This window comes from Crinia signifera, chromosome 19 (assembly GCF_055691185.1).
Source record: "Crinia signifera chromosome 19, ASM5569118v1, whole genome shotgun sequence".
Taxonomy (NCBI): domain Eukaryota; kingdom Metazoa; phylum Chordata; class Amphibia; order Anura; family Myobatrachidae; genus Crinia; species Crinia signifera.
Genome location: NC_139226.1, coordinates 10882837 through 10894847, shown reverse-complemented (window position 1 = coordinate 10894847; position 12011 = coordinate 10882837). Strand labels below are relative to the sequence as shown.

Genomic DNA, 12011 nt, shown 5'->3' with positions numbered 1-12011 from the left:
ATGTAATGTTTGCTGCCATCCGGCATGCTCCGGCATCCGGCATGCCGGATGGCAGCAAACATTACATTTATATAGGTCAGTTAAACACATTTATATATATAAAAAAAGTAGATAAAAACAATTTAAACTTATTATTTCAATATAAGGAGCTCGGGGGGCGCCGAGCTCCTTCGCATGGCGCCCCCCCTCCGCCGGGCTGTGACTATTCACAGGCGGTTATCATTTCATTAGACATGAATGGAGCAATCACTAGTTACAAATAGTCACTGGCCGGCGCAGCATGCCACATTGCAGCAAACGTTGCTATGGCTACACGCCCCCACAATGTCGGGTCGCCGCCCCTCCTCACAACCTAAACTGAGGTTACAGCGCGCACATGCGCAGAAATCACAGAATAGCTTCCTATCTCCCTAAAAGCTGAACAAACTAAGAGGTTGCCCCTGGAGGAAATCACATGTGTGTTTTGCCACATGGAAGCAGTAGTTGGGGGAGGGAGTGATCCCGCTACTTGGTCCCTGTAGGACTAGAATTGGGTGTTCTAGCTGAATGTCCAATATTGTGTGTTAAACAGGTTCCATAAGTGTATCTTAGTGAAAACAACATATTGTAAGTAAGACAATATAATTAAGGGTTGACTGCAGCGCTGATAAATATATGTCACAGATTTTTTGTAGGGTATGCAGAGGGATATCAAACAATTCTAATGTAATTTCTGAGAAAAAATGTGATCTTCGCACTTTTTAAGGAAAACAGAATGGGATTGAACTTTCCTACTTGGGATTAGCAGCAGGTGAATAGAGCGCTTGAGGTTGTTTGGATACATTTTTTGCTTCTATACATATTGTTGGTGTTTTTATAATGGGTGCCAGTTGTGCCATGCACACAGACACCTGGGGTCCAGGGGTGTCGACACTGTACACCCTGCACCCATTTATTATACTTACCCACCTGTGATTACCTGCAGGGGCATTCCTGCTCTGCAGACCGAAATCACTTGAAAAATGGCTGCCATTTTCCAGTGATTTCAACATGCACACTCACACCTCCCAACATTGTCAAGCTTAAAAGAGGGAATTTTAGGGGGCTGTCCTAGCAATACAGGTCAAGGCCACGCCCACATTTTTGCCACTGTAGGGGCTGCTGGATATGACTCTAGCCCCTCAAACTGCAGAATAGACGCTGAGTGCATGCGCACAGAATCTATTTTGCAGCCTGAGGGGCTGGGGAGATAGTGAAAGGGTTGGAGTCCCAACTGCCTCGACGCCCCCCGCCGTGAGACACTGCTGTCCCTGGGACATTCCCTCGAAAAGTGGGAGGTATGCACACTGGAGATGTCCCCGGAAAAGAGCCATGGGCACCATGTTCCTGGAGACCTGCACATGTGCAGTAGACTTAGGCACTGTCACTAGCTTGCTGTTAAATCTATCACCTACGGTATCTTGGCATCCATGCAGTAAGGTAACCATTCACTTGGGCTACGTATCCAACAAACCCGTCTAGCGCTTCACTTGAAAGTGGGTTTGTTCTATATGTAGTTCAGATAAGATTTAACATCTGTCAAACATTTAAAAAATTCAGTTCTATGCTTTACTTAATAATTCCCCTCTGTTTACATACACCCATATTTACTATGGGTGGATGTATATTTAGATTTACAAATGCGGGCGTATAAGTGCGGTTTCTAAGCGTACGTAATGTGTCTGCAGTACTATTGTTCTTACAGTTTGACCACTTTTACTGTAGGTAACTTTAGAATTGTATTTGCAAACTATTATACAGTAATGTAAACTGATCCTTATGCCGGAGGCGACAGAGATGGGACTCAATGGTTTTCCTTGAAGACACAGAGTTCATCGTGTTGCTAGACTGGATTCTCTTGAAATACTTGAGAAACATCAATAGTGCAGTAAACACTGTGTGTGTGTGTGTGTGTGCGTGTGTGTGTGTGTGTAAAGGAGACACTGAGCTGCACTTTGGGGGAGAAGAGCAGATGAGGATGTCATTAAACCCCCCTCCATTGCAGTCAAATTCGTGGCTCACAGGAGAGGGGGCTGCTGGTCGCAGGAACATGCTCCTGCGACCAGCTGATTACCACTGCCGGGCTCCCCCCGGCAGTTCCTTTTTCATCAACGACCATCTCTGGTCGCTGATGAACAGGAGACACAGAGCAATATATCTCCCCTGTGTGTACGGGGCTTTAAATGTGTCTGTTTATCTGCACCCCCTCCCTGAACTGCCACGAACGCAGGGCAATGCGGGGTAGAGGGCGGGAAGTCCGTTGGTCAGGGGGAAATGAGGGTCACTTTCCAACCTTTCCGGGGGGGGGGGGGGGGGGGGGCAGGAGGTGGACCCGAAATTCGGGAGTCCCCCGGGCCATTCTGGGAGGGTAAGCAAGCATATTTATTAGTGATGGGTGTTTTTGTTTTTGTTTTGGATTTGTATTAACTTTCAATTTTGAGTTTGTTTTTTTCAATCAAAAATACACATACTGTAATGCAGTGGTCCGGGAACTCGTCCCCATTACCCCACACAGGGCATGTTTTGCAGGTCTCCTCACAGAATCACAAGTGAAATAATTAACTCCACCTGCGGACCTTATTATATGTGTCTGTGAGTAATTAGTACACCTGTGCACCTGCTGGGTTACCAGCCAAACATGCACTGTGTGGGGTAATGAGGACCGAGTTTCCTGACCACTGCTGTCATGTGTTGTTGTTTTTCTGCTCCTACAGCATTGCTAATCCCACTAACACTAAATTCCAATAATCTGACTCAATTTTGACCACATAATTCTTCAGCAATATTGGCTAAAAGCCATCTGGCAACACTAAGCAACAGAGCAGCGGCACAAACCCACGGCATGTACATCTGCATACAGCCTCTCTCCTGATGCAACTGTCTTTATTTAGCATGTACTTGTCTTAAATTGCATTGTACTGTAATTCCTTACTTGTTTATTTGGCTGATTTACGTATTGTTAGGTGCTGCGGAACCCCTGTGCGCCATATAAATAAATGATATTAACACAGTGCAGTATGTATACGGAGAGCAGTGTGCATGGTGCCAGGGAGACCCACACTGCGCACACTGCACCCATTTCTGTAATACCCTCCGGAGTCCAGAAGCGGTGGTAGGAGCGCTGCTGGAATTGCCAGAAGAATGAAGCCCTCCAGACACAGCTCATTATGAATTGAAAAGTAGTTGATGGTGGAATTGTCCTTGGGACCTCCCACCCACTTTTGACATGGAACCTAGCTATTCCTGGGTGTGATATCATCAATCGATAGTCTGATGCCCATTATTATAACATGTTGTATATAGGCCCTTATTCTGGTCCGTTCACAGCAGGGCTGAGTTCGCATGGGCACCGGATGTCAGTTGCCCGCAAATTTCTTTCTCAGTGTGTACGCGTGCATGCTGGGAAGGAAATGGTGGGCAGCTAACACCCGGTGATGTCAGCTGCCCGCCCCCACACCCGTGCCATGGCCTCTTTAGCATGAGAACACCAAGCATTCTCCAGGGAATGCCTATGAAATGATGAGCAGGCTAATGGGGCCGTCCACCCCCCACGCTGCCCTCTCTACCAGGGCCGTAACTAGGGGGGGGGGGGGGGCTGGGGGGTCACGCGCACTGGGCACTAGAGGGGGAGGGGGCGCTGTCAGGTCCGGGGACAGCCAGCGGAGGTCCGGTGACAGGCAGCGGGGTTCCGGGAAGCTTGACTCCGTCCGTCTCTACTCTCTCCTACTAGCGCGGCGGGAAGCGCTGGTGATGACTTTGAAAAGACTTGACGGACGCTGATTGGCTGAATTAAGCGTCCAAAGGACTGCCTTGGCCCGGGCGCCGGAAACTCTAGTTTCGGCCCTGTCTCTACCCCCCACCCGCTGTCCTGGGTGCATGCAACAGTCTGGCCACCCTGCGCATGCGCATTAAAAAAAAAACGGTACTTGTTTCCTAGCACGGCCACAACGATCATAATCACGGTCATCGGGGGAAAAATCGGGGCCATCGCGGGCATCGCGGCCGCTAAAAAATCGGGTGCGATGGGCCAGACGCGATGCCCGCGATTTCCCCATAGAGAACAATGTTAAATGGCTCAATTTACCCGCGATGACCCCGATTTCCCATAGGAAACAATGTGAAATGGATCAATTTACCCAAATTATCATAGGGAACAATGGTAAATGGACCAAAAACACCCCTGAACATAAAAATGTCCCCCCAAAAGTACTATACGCCACCCCGCGATCAACGTGAACCCGAAGCGTGCCCTACTATCCACGTCGGCGTGTAGTCGAGAATAAAATAGTGTGGCGAGCGCAGCAACCCACCGAGCCCGAAGCGTGGCGAGCGCAGCGAGCCCCGCGAGGGGATGCGGATACCTTCACTGTTATACGCGTCCCCTCGCGGGCTTCCCAGGTGTCCATGGCCACGCGGACACCTGGGAAGCCCGCGAAGGGACGCGTTTACCTGTGAAGGTATCCGCGTCCCCTCGCGGGGCTCGCTGCGCTCGCCACGCTTCGGGCTCGGTGGCTTGCTGCGCTCGCCACACTATTCTATTCTCAACTCCACGCCGACGTGGATAGTAGGGCATGAAAAGGTCGGAGGACGCGTACCGCCGCCCCTCGCGGGCTCGCTGCGCTCGCCACGCTTCGGGTTCACGTTGATGGCGGGGTGGCGTCAACTACTTTTGGGGGGACATTCCACTGCTCTGTGGGTTTTTTTGAGGTTTCTGGCCCATTTACCATTCTTCCCTATGCTGATTTGGGTAAATTGATCCATTTAACATTGTTTCCTATGGGAAATCGTGGTCATCGCGGGTAAATTGAGGCATTTAACATTGTTCCCTATGGGGAAATCGGGGGCATCGTGTCTGGACCATTTAAGCATTTTTAGGTGCACACGACGCGACCGACCCGATTTTTCACTGTTTTCAATGCATTTCAATGGAAAAATCGGGAGCATCGCGTCGGTCGCGTCGCAGGCCACTCAAATTACCCCTGATGGCCAAGATTTGTGGCCGTGCTAGGAAACAAGTACCAAAAAAACATCGGTCCACGTGCAAATGCTGCCCTGCTGCGAATGGACCAGAATAAGGGCCCAAGTTTTGAATGAGAACAGCGCTACATGTAGCAAGACCAGTATGGTGACATGACGAGGACAATAGGATCCATATACGGAGAATGTGTAGGGAGGCGCTGGGTTCCTATGTGCACAAATAGCTTCTACACCAAACCTATGTCTAGATGAGAGGACTATGACGTGCCTAGGACCCAGTCTTACCCACATTACATCAACACTCATCGTACTCAGGGGGTTATACGGAGCTGATCACTCCGGTGCGAATTCGCAATCCGTTGGATTAGCAAATGTCTGCGCGTGCGTACAGATACTACGTATGTGCGAGCCAAAGAGCGACTGAAATAGTGAAAATATCTAACTGCAATCCATTCACAATTTGACTGACAGGAAGTCGACTCAGACACATTTCTACACTGGAATCTGGATCAACAGCATCTAGATCAGATGTGGCCACACCAGTTCTCAAGACCTACCATCAGTTCCTGTGTCTCAGGCAACCTGTGGATCTATAGTAGGAATGACTGCAGCAGGTTTGATAATGTGACAGTTAGTAATGACTGCACCTGTGCACCAGCTAGGTGGTCTGGGAAATGTGACAGTTAGTAATGACTACACCTGTGCACCAGCTAGGTGGTATGTCAATGTGACAGTTAGTGATGACTACTGCTGTGCACCAGCTAGGTGATCTAGTAATGTGACACTTAGTAATGACTGCACCTGTGCACCAACTAGGTGGTCTGGAATACATGGAGCAGTGATAGAGCTCGAGGGCTGGGATGGCCAGCCCTGTTCTAGATAGACAGCCAATAGGTTGAGACTAAAGGTGGACATGCACTAAGTTGACAATGAGTTCAACATGGCAATGATTGACACATGGGGGAAATTTGTAAAAAAAAATAGGTGTATTTGTATCCAGAAATTAGAGATGTGCAGACTCGGATTCCGGAGATCCGAGCCCCCACGGACGTCATCATTCCGAGCCCGATTCCGAGCAGCGCTCGGAGATTCCCGGCTGACTCGGGTCCGTCCTCGTGGTCAGAACGTCATCTCCCGGCGCCAGATTTCGCGAGGCTTTATAAGCGGCTGCTGCGCCCGCCATCTTCACTCCAGTCTAGTAGTGGGTTGGGAGAGGGTGTGTTGGTGCTGCTGCTGGGGCTTAAACTTGAGCTTGAGCGCAATATTTTTCAATCGCTGGTGCTGTCTCTCAGTGCTGCTGTGTAGTCTAACTGTGTACTTGTAGTACTACTGTCTCCTCTGTGCGGTCTACCTCTGGTGTGCTGTGCTGTAATTAATTATTTTATTCACTTGGGCTGTCTCCCTCAGTGCTGCTGTGTACTCTGTTCTCCTCTCTGCTTAGGAGAACAGTCTAACTGTGTACCTGTAGTACTACTGTCTCCTCTGTGCTGGGGTCTACCTCTGGTGCTGTGCAGGCTGTAATATTATATATTATATTAACAATTAATTATATATTTTATATATATATATATATATATATATATATATATATATAGTCCACTGGTGCTGCCTGCACTGAATCTGCTAGTATTATTTAGTTACTCAGTCCACTGTTGCCACTGGCAGTGCTACTGCCGGGATGCAGTTAATATCCCGGCGGTCGGGATCCCGGCGTTCAGAATCCCGACGCCGGAATCCCGACCGCCGAAATGCCGACACATTCTCCCTCCTGGGGTGTCCACGACACCCCTGGAGGGAGAATAAATTAGTGTGCCGAGCGTAGCGAGGCACCGGGCCCGCTGCGTGGCGAGCGCAGCGAGCCCGCAAGGGGGGGCAATCCACGTCCCCCCCTTGTCGGCATTTCGGCTGTCGGGATTCCGGCGTCGGGATTCTGAACGCCGGGATCCCGACCGCCGGGATTCAATACTGAATCCCTACTGCCTACCTAGTGTACCTACCTAGTACATACTAGGCTGCTTTATCTAATTTAATTAAAAAATAATACTTGTGCTGTGTGGGACTGTAAAAAATTATTCCATGCTGCTGGTGCACTGACGTTTGCCACTGAGTGCCACTGCCAAGCAGTACCTAATAATAAAATTAATTATTATAAATTCTGCTGGTGCACTGCATAAAGCTACTGGTGGTGTGTAATATAACAACTACCTTTTGTGTTGACCACTGGCAGTGCTACTGCCTGCCTGCCTGCCTTCCTACATAGTAGTTTATTTTCTCTACCTACTAGGCTGCTATATTATTAATAATTAATTGAATGATATATAGTCCACTGGTGCTACCTGCACTGAATACTGTGAATAGAGGTTGCCAGTATTATTTACTCAGTCCACTGTTGCCACTGGCAGTGTTACTGACTAAGTGTACCTACCTAGTAGTACAACTACATACTAGGCTGCTACTGTATATATAAAAAAAAAATTTCAATGTATGGCAATTTATATAAATGGTATTGTGAATTGAATAACTCTTATATAAAAGCAATTTCTATTTTAGCCTTGTTGGTCCTTTCATGGCAGGGGGTAGGTACTCTGCATCCCTCCAAAACATCATTTCACCCTGTTCCAGGAAACACTAACTAATGATGGAGAGAACACAGCGCAGAGGAGTCAATCACTTGTTATGCACATTACCAATACAATGAACATGGATATCCTCTTTAAAGAATATAAACCGCATCAACATCAAACTTATAATTGGTTAAAAAAAATTGTCTTTTCAAATACATTAAAGACCACATCTCTGTGGTTTATCCAGTTGCTCTTAAATCCTTTATGGGAGATCGACTTCATTACTTTGGAGAACACAAAAACTTTCCTTTAGTAGAAACAGATTAGAGATAACCTTTAAACAAGGTAAACCAGTTCATGTACATTTAGATGTCCATGATAGTAAAAGTAACCATGTGGCTACAGTAGTTACCATGGAGTATGAGCTACACTATTATGCAGTGAAGAGGCTTGATTGTCCAATACCTACCACCTACTTCCTTTCAACATGAATTACACTGCTGGTCAGCAGCACTAAACAAAATGTCAGGGAAACAAAATGGTCATTGCGTCTTAGTCTCTGGGTCCATCACTGAATTGGTCAAAGAGAATCTCCAAAATCTCTTTTACTGACACCTAAATCAATGTAGGTCTCAGAGCTTTATCTTGAAAGCAGTTGGCTGGACTACTGCTGATGACCCTGATGATTTGAAGAGTGCTTTTAGGATAGTGTCTGGATCAACTTCAGCTGGTGGGTTGGGAGTAGCATTGGAGGATGAGGTGTTATTTCTTCTTATTTACCCTTCTTTCTTAGCTGTTACTGGTGTGTCACTTAATCGCAACAGAATAGGCTGGTCTGATGTAATGACACTGCCATTCAAATGAAGATTACATTTCATTGGCTGTCCATCTAAATATCTGTTGTTGTATTTTTTGTAGGCACCAACTGCATGTTCCTTTCTGACAAACACAACTTCCGCAACACCTGGGCTTAGTAAGCGTGCACGCTTCAGGGCTCCACATACACAGAATAACTCTACTATATCTTCCTCTGTGACCCTTGGGTGCAAATTATTTATCTTCATTTTCGTTCCTTCTAGGGGGCTGAAAACAGACTCTGTTGGAGGTGGTACGGCTGGTAGGGCCTCCTTTGTAATAAGAGTACGTGACATATTAGTCAGCGTTTTAGTCCGTAGTAAAGGTACTGTTGGGGCAGGCGGTGTAGCACTGGGAGCGGTGTACGTATCATTCTGTACAACTTTAGTGAAAGGTAATGTTTGGCCAAGTGAAAATTGGTTGCTCAATGTTCCTGGTCTTTTCTGTATTTGCAGCTGTGATTTTCATCGGTTTGGAAGGGATGGGAGCAAGTTCCATCTCATCATCCTCATCATCATAGTCATCATCCTGAGATGACATTTTACAGGCTGGTGGTTGACCACATTTATTCGCATTCCCTTGACAGAGTTATTCAGACCTGAAATGGTCTTGTGTTGTGGAATCTGGATGGTTTTTGTGAGGTTTATTGCCGATGAACCTTGTGCCATAGCAGCTACTGTTGGAGCACTCCTCTTAAAGTAATCTTTTCATGAGCGTCCATCTCTTTGATAGGCTTGTCTCCTGCCATGATCAGTTGCTTTCTCGAATTCAGCATTTCACGGGCGTCCTGCACTTTACCCGTTATGCGGAAGCGAGCATCTTTGGCAACCAACTTTTCACGGGCATATTTTATCCCTAGTTTTTGGCGTGCATCAGTCACACCAATTTTCTGACGAGCATCAAATGTTCTCTAAAAACTGGTGGCAAGTGGACTGCTGTATCTGCATAACTGCCTGCTGGGGCATACTCACTGACATATTAATTGCACTCCACTGAAACGGCGACCGTGAAAAGCCAACAAAACTTATATATCAAAAACACAACCACTTAGGGCTAGAGGGTGTGCAACGATCAAACTGGAAAGAGGCAGAAGCTTTCGTAAACCAAAGCTAAGAGACTAACCTATAACTCCACCCCTGAACAATAACCAATACAGAACCACACTAAATCTACATAACCCCTCCTCTCCAAAGCTCAGCCAGTGTCCAGACCCGTGAGTTTGTGCTGCTCAGACATATACAATGTCCTACACGGTCTTTCTCCACCAACAGTGCAGAGAAAATACAGATCATTGCAATGAAAAAAAAAAACTAATATGTGAAAGATTGATATAGAGAAAGGCATGCGGATAACTGGAGTAAGTGTTGAGCAATGCAGGTCTTCGATTATAGATTGGAAAGTGTCAGCAAAAGACATGTGGACAGCACTGCAGGCAGCATAGAAATATGGGCCTCTAATGAGAAGAGCTGATCCGAGGAATGTATTGTAAACCAAGATATGGAAACGCTACAGTATAGGTGATGTCTATAGCCCTATACACACTTGGTGATTCCTCCGAGGGCGATATTGTCGGCGGTGAGGACCCAGCTAGGTGCCGGCATCAGCGTTGAGGCTATAGGCTTATTTTCCCAGCTGGATCCAGCAATAGTACGTAGAAGACAATCCAAGAGCTGCAGGAGAGAGGGAAATGTGACCAATGCTTTGATCTATACACCGTTTACTACCATCTACATTTACTACCCGTTTTACGTGGATTATGGCAAAAGACAATTTGGGTTTCAGTATTGAAAAATTCTCAAAACTGGGATTGGCTTCCCTAATTAAAAGCGGGTGGGCAGCAGGGCCGCACGGGTGCTCAGACGCTGGCCCGCATCCTGGAATTTCAGGATTGAAATTGCGGCAATGTTGGGACCAAATTACAGGATCCCGCCGATCCCGATACACCTTAATCCAGACACTTAAACAACCCACATTACAGGTCTCGGTTTTATAAAGTGTAAGGTAAATATGGACGTGGGTGGCAACTGTCTACCTTCCCACAGCGTGACGCAGAAGTGAGGGCACTCCATTGTTAGACAACATTTATATCTTTACTTTGTAACCCCTAATTCAGGTAACTGAGACTACACCTGTTTTAGTATGAAGAGCCGACAGTGTCTAGGTCGATAGTCATTAGATCAACACCAAAATGTCAACATGCACAAGGTGGACGTAGACAAAAAGATGACACAACCAAAAGGTTAAAATGAGTTTATTCTGGGTTTTTTTGTGTGTGTGTCAATTTTCGACACATGAGATTGTGGAATCCCAATTAGTGCACTGCGTTCCGTCGGATGGCACTCTTCGTTCGTCATGTTTTGGGACAGATGCCTCGCTCCGTTACTGCTGCACTCGACACACTTACCATTCCCAATCGGAGTCCACGTGGATGGTAACCTATGAAAAATCCAAAAAATTTACAACATTTATGAAAAACATGTCGACATTTCATGTGTCAACTCTTGCAATGTCGACATTTTACTTGGGTCAGCCTTTTGTCTTGCATTTGACCATGTCGTGTCAACCTAGATGCTATTGACCTAACGACAGGATGCCGACCACACCTTAAGCGTATGGTCTTCACTTTCCAGGTCCCTCTTTGCCGGTGCATTTGTGTTGAGCAGGGATTCGGTATGAAATCCCGATGGTCAAAATCCCGACAGGGTCAAAATCCCGAATGGGTCATAATACCGACAAGGACAAAATCCCGACATTTAAAATCCCGACAAGGTCAAAATACCGACATATAGAATGTACAGGTGAAACAGTCAACCTGACTTTGTGTCAACAGGTCGCGAGGTCGACATGGGTTTTTTCACAGTTTTTTTACCCGAATGTCGACACGGTGGACATGGACACAGTTGGAAGTGAACCGCAGCCCCTCGCTTCGCTCGCAATGCTTCGGGAACGGGGCCTCGCAGCACTTGGCACACTATTTTATTCTCCCACCATGCCCTAGTGGATGGTAGGGTATGAAATACCACCTGTCGGCACATGTCGGGTCAAAAAACTGTGAAAATAACAATGTCGACCTCGCGACCTGTCGACACAAAGTCATGTTGACTGTTTAACCTGTACATTCTATATGTCGGTATTTTGACCTTGTCGGGATTTTAAATGTCGGGATTTTTTCCTTGTCGGTATTATGACCCATTCGGGATTTTGACCTTCGGGATTTTGACTGCATCCCGTTGAGCAGTGCGTAGGTTACCACGAGTAACTAGGAATGATGTTGTATGTTAAACATTTCCTTTAGGTCAGTTACAGTAGAGTTCTATAAAGGTTGTGATTTTTGTAGTGGTATTTGTGTTGTGTTAAATCTGGTTTAAAACATTGTTTTGTTGTGACTTACACAACTATGTTTGTTCTATACAGTATTGTGTTCATATTGCATTCCTTACACCTACTTCACTATCAGTGATCTTTAACCTCAGGGTAAATGAGTGTATTGTTGTACTGAATGTTATCTGTATGGAAGCATCTTCAGTGCCTCTGCCTATGTCAGATCGATGTAAATTGAGTTTAAAGGCCCCCATACATTAGGCCGACTTGTCCTAG

At 46.5% G+C, this 12011-nt stretch overlaps 1 pseudogene; it reads right to left on the bottom strand.

Annotated features, from left to right (window-relative positions):
• Nucleotides 1–8042: 8042 nt before the first annotated feature.
• On the bottom strand, nt 8043–10959 carry LOC146042454 (polymerase delta-interacting protein 3 pseudogene; annotated as a pseudogene).
• Nucleotides 10960–12011: the final 1052 nt, after the last annotated feature.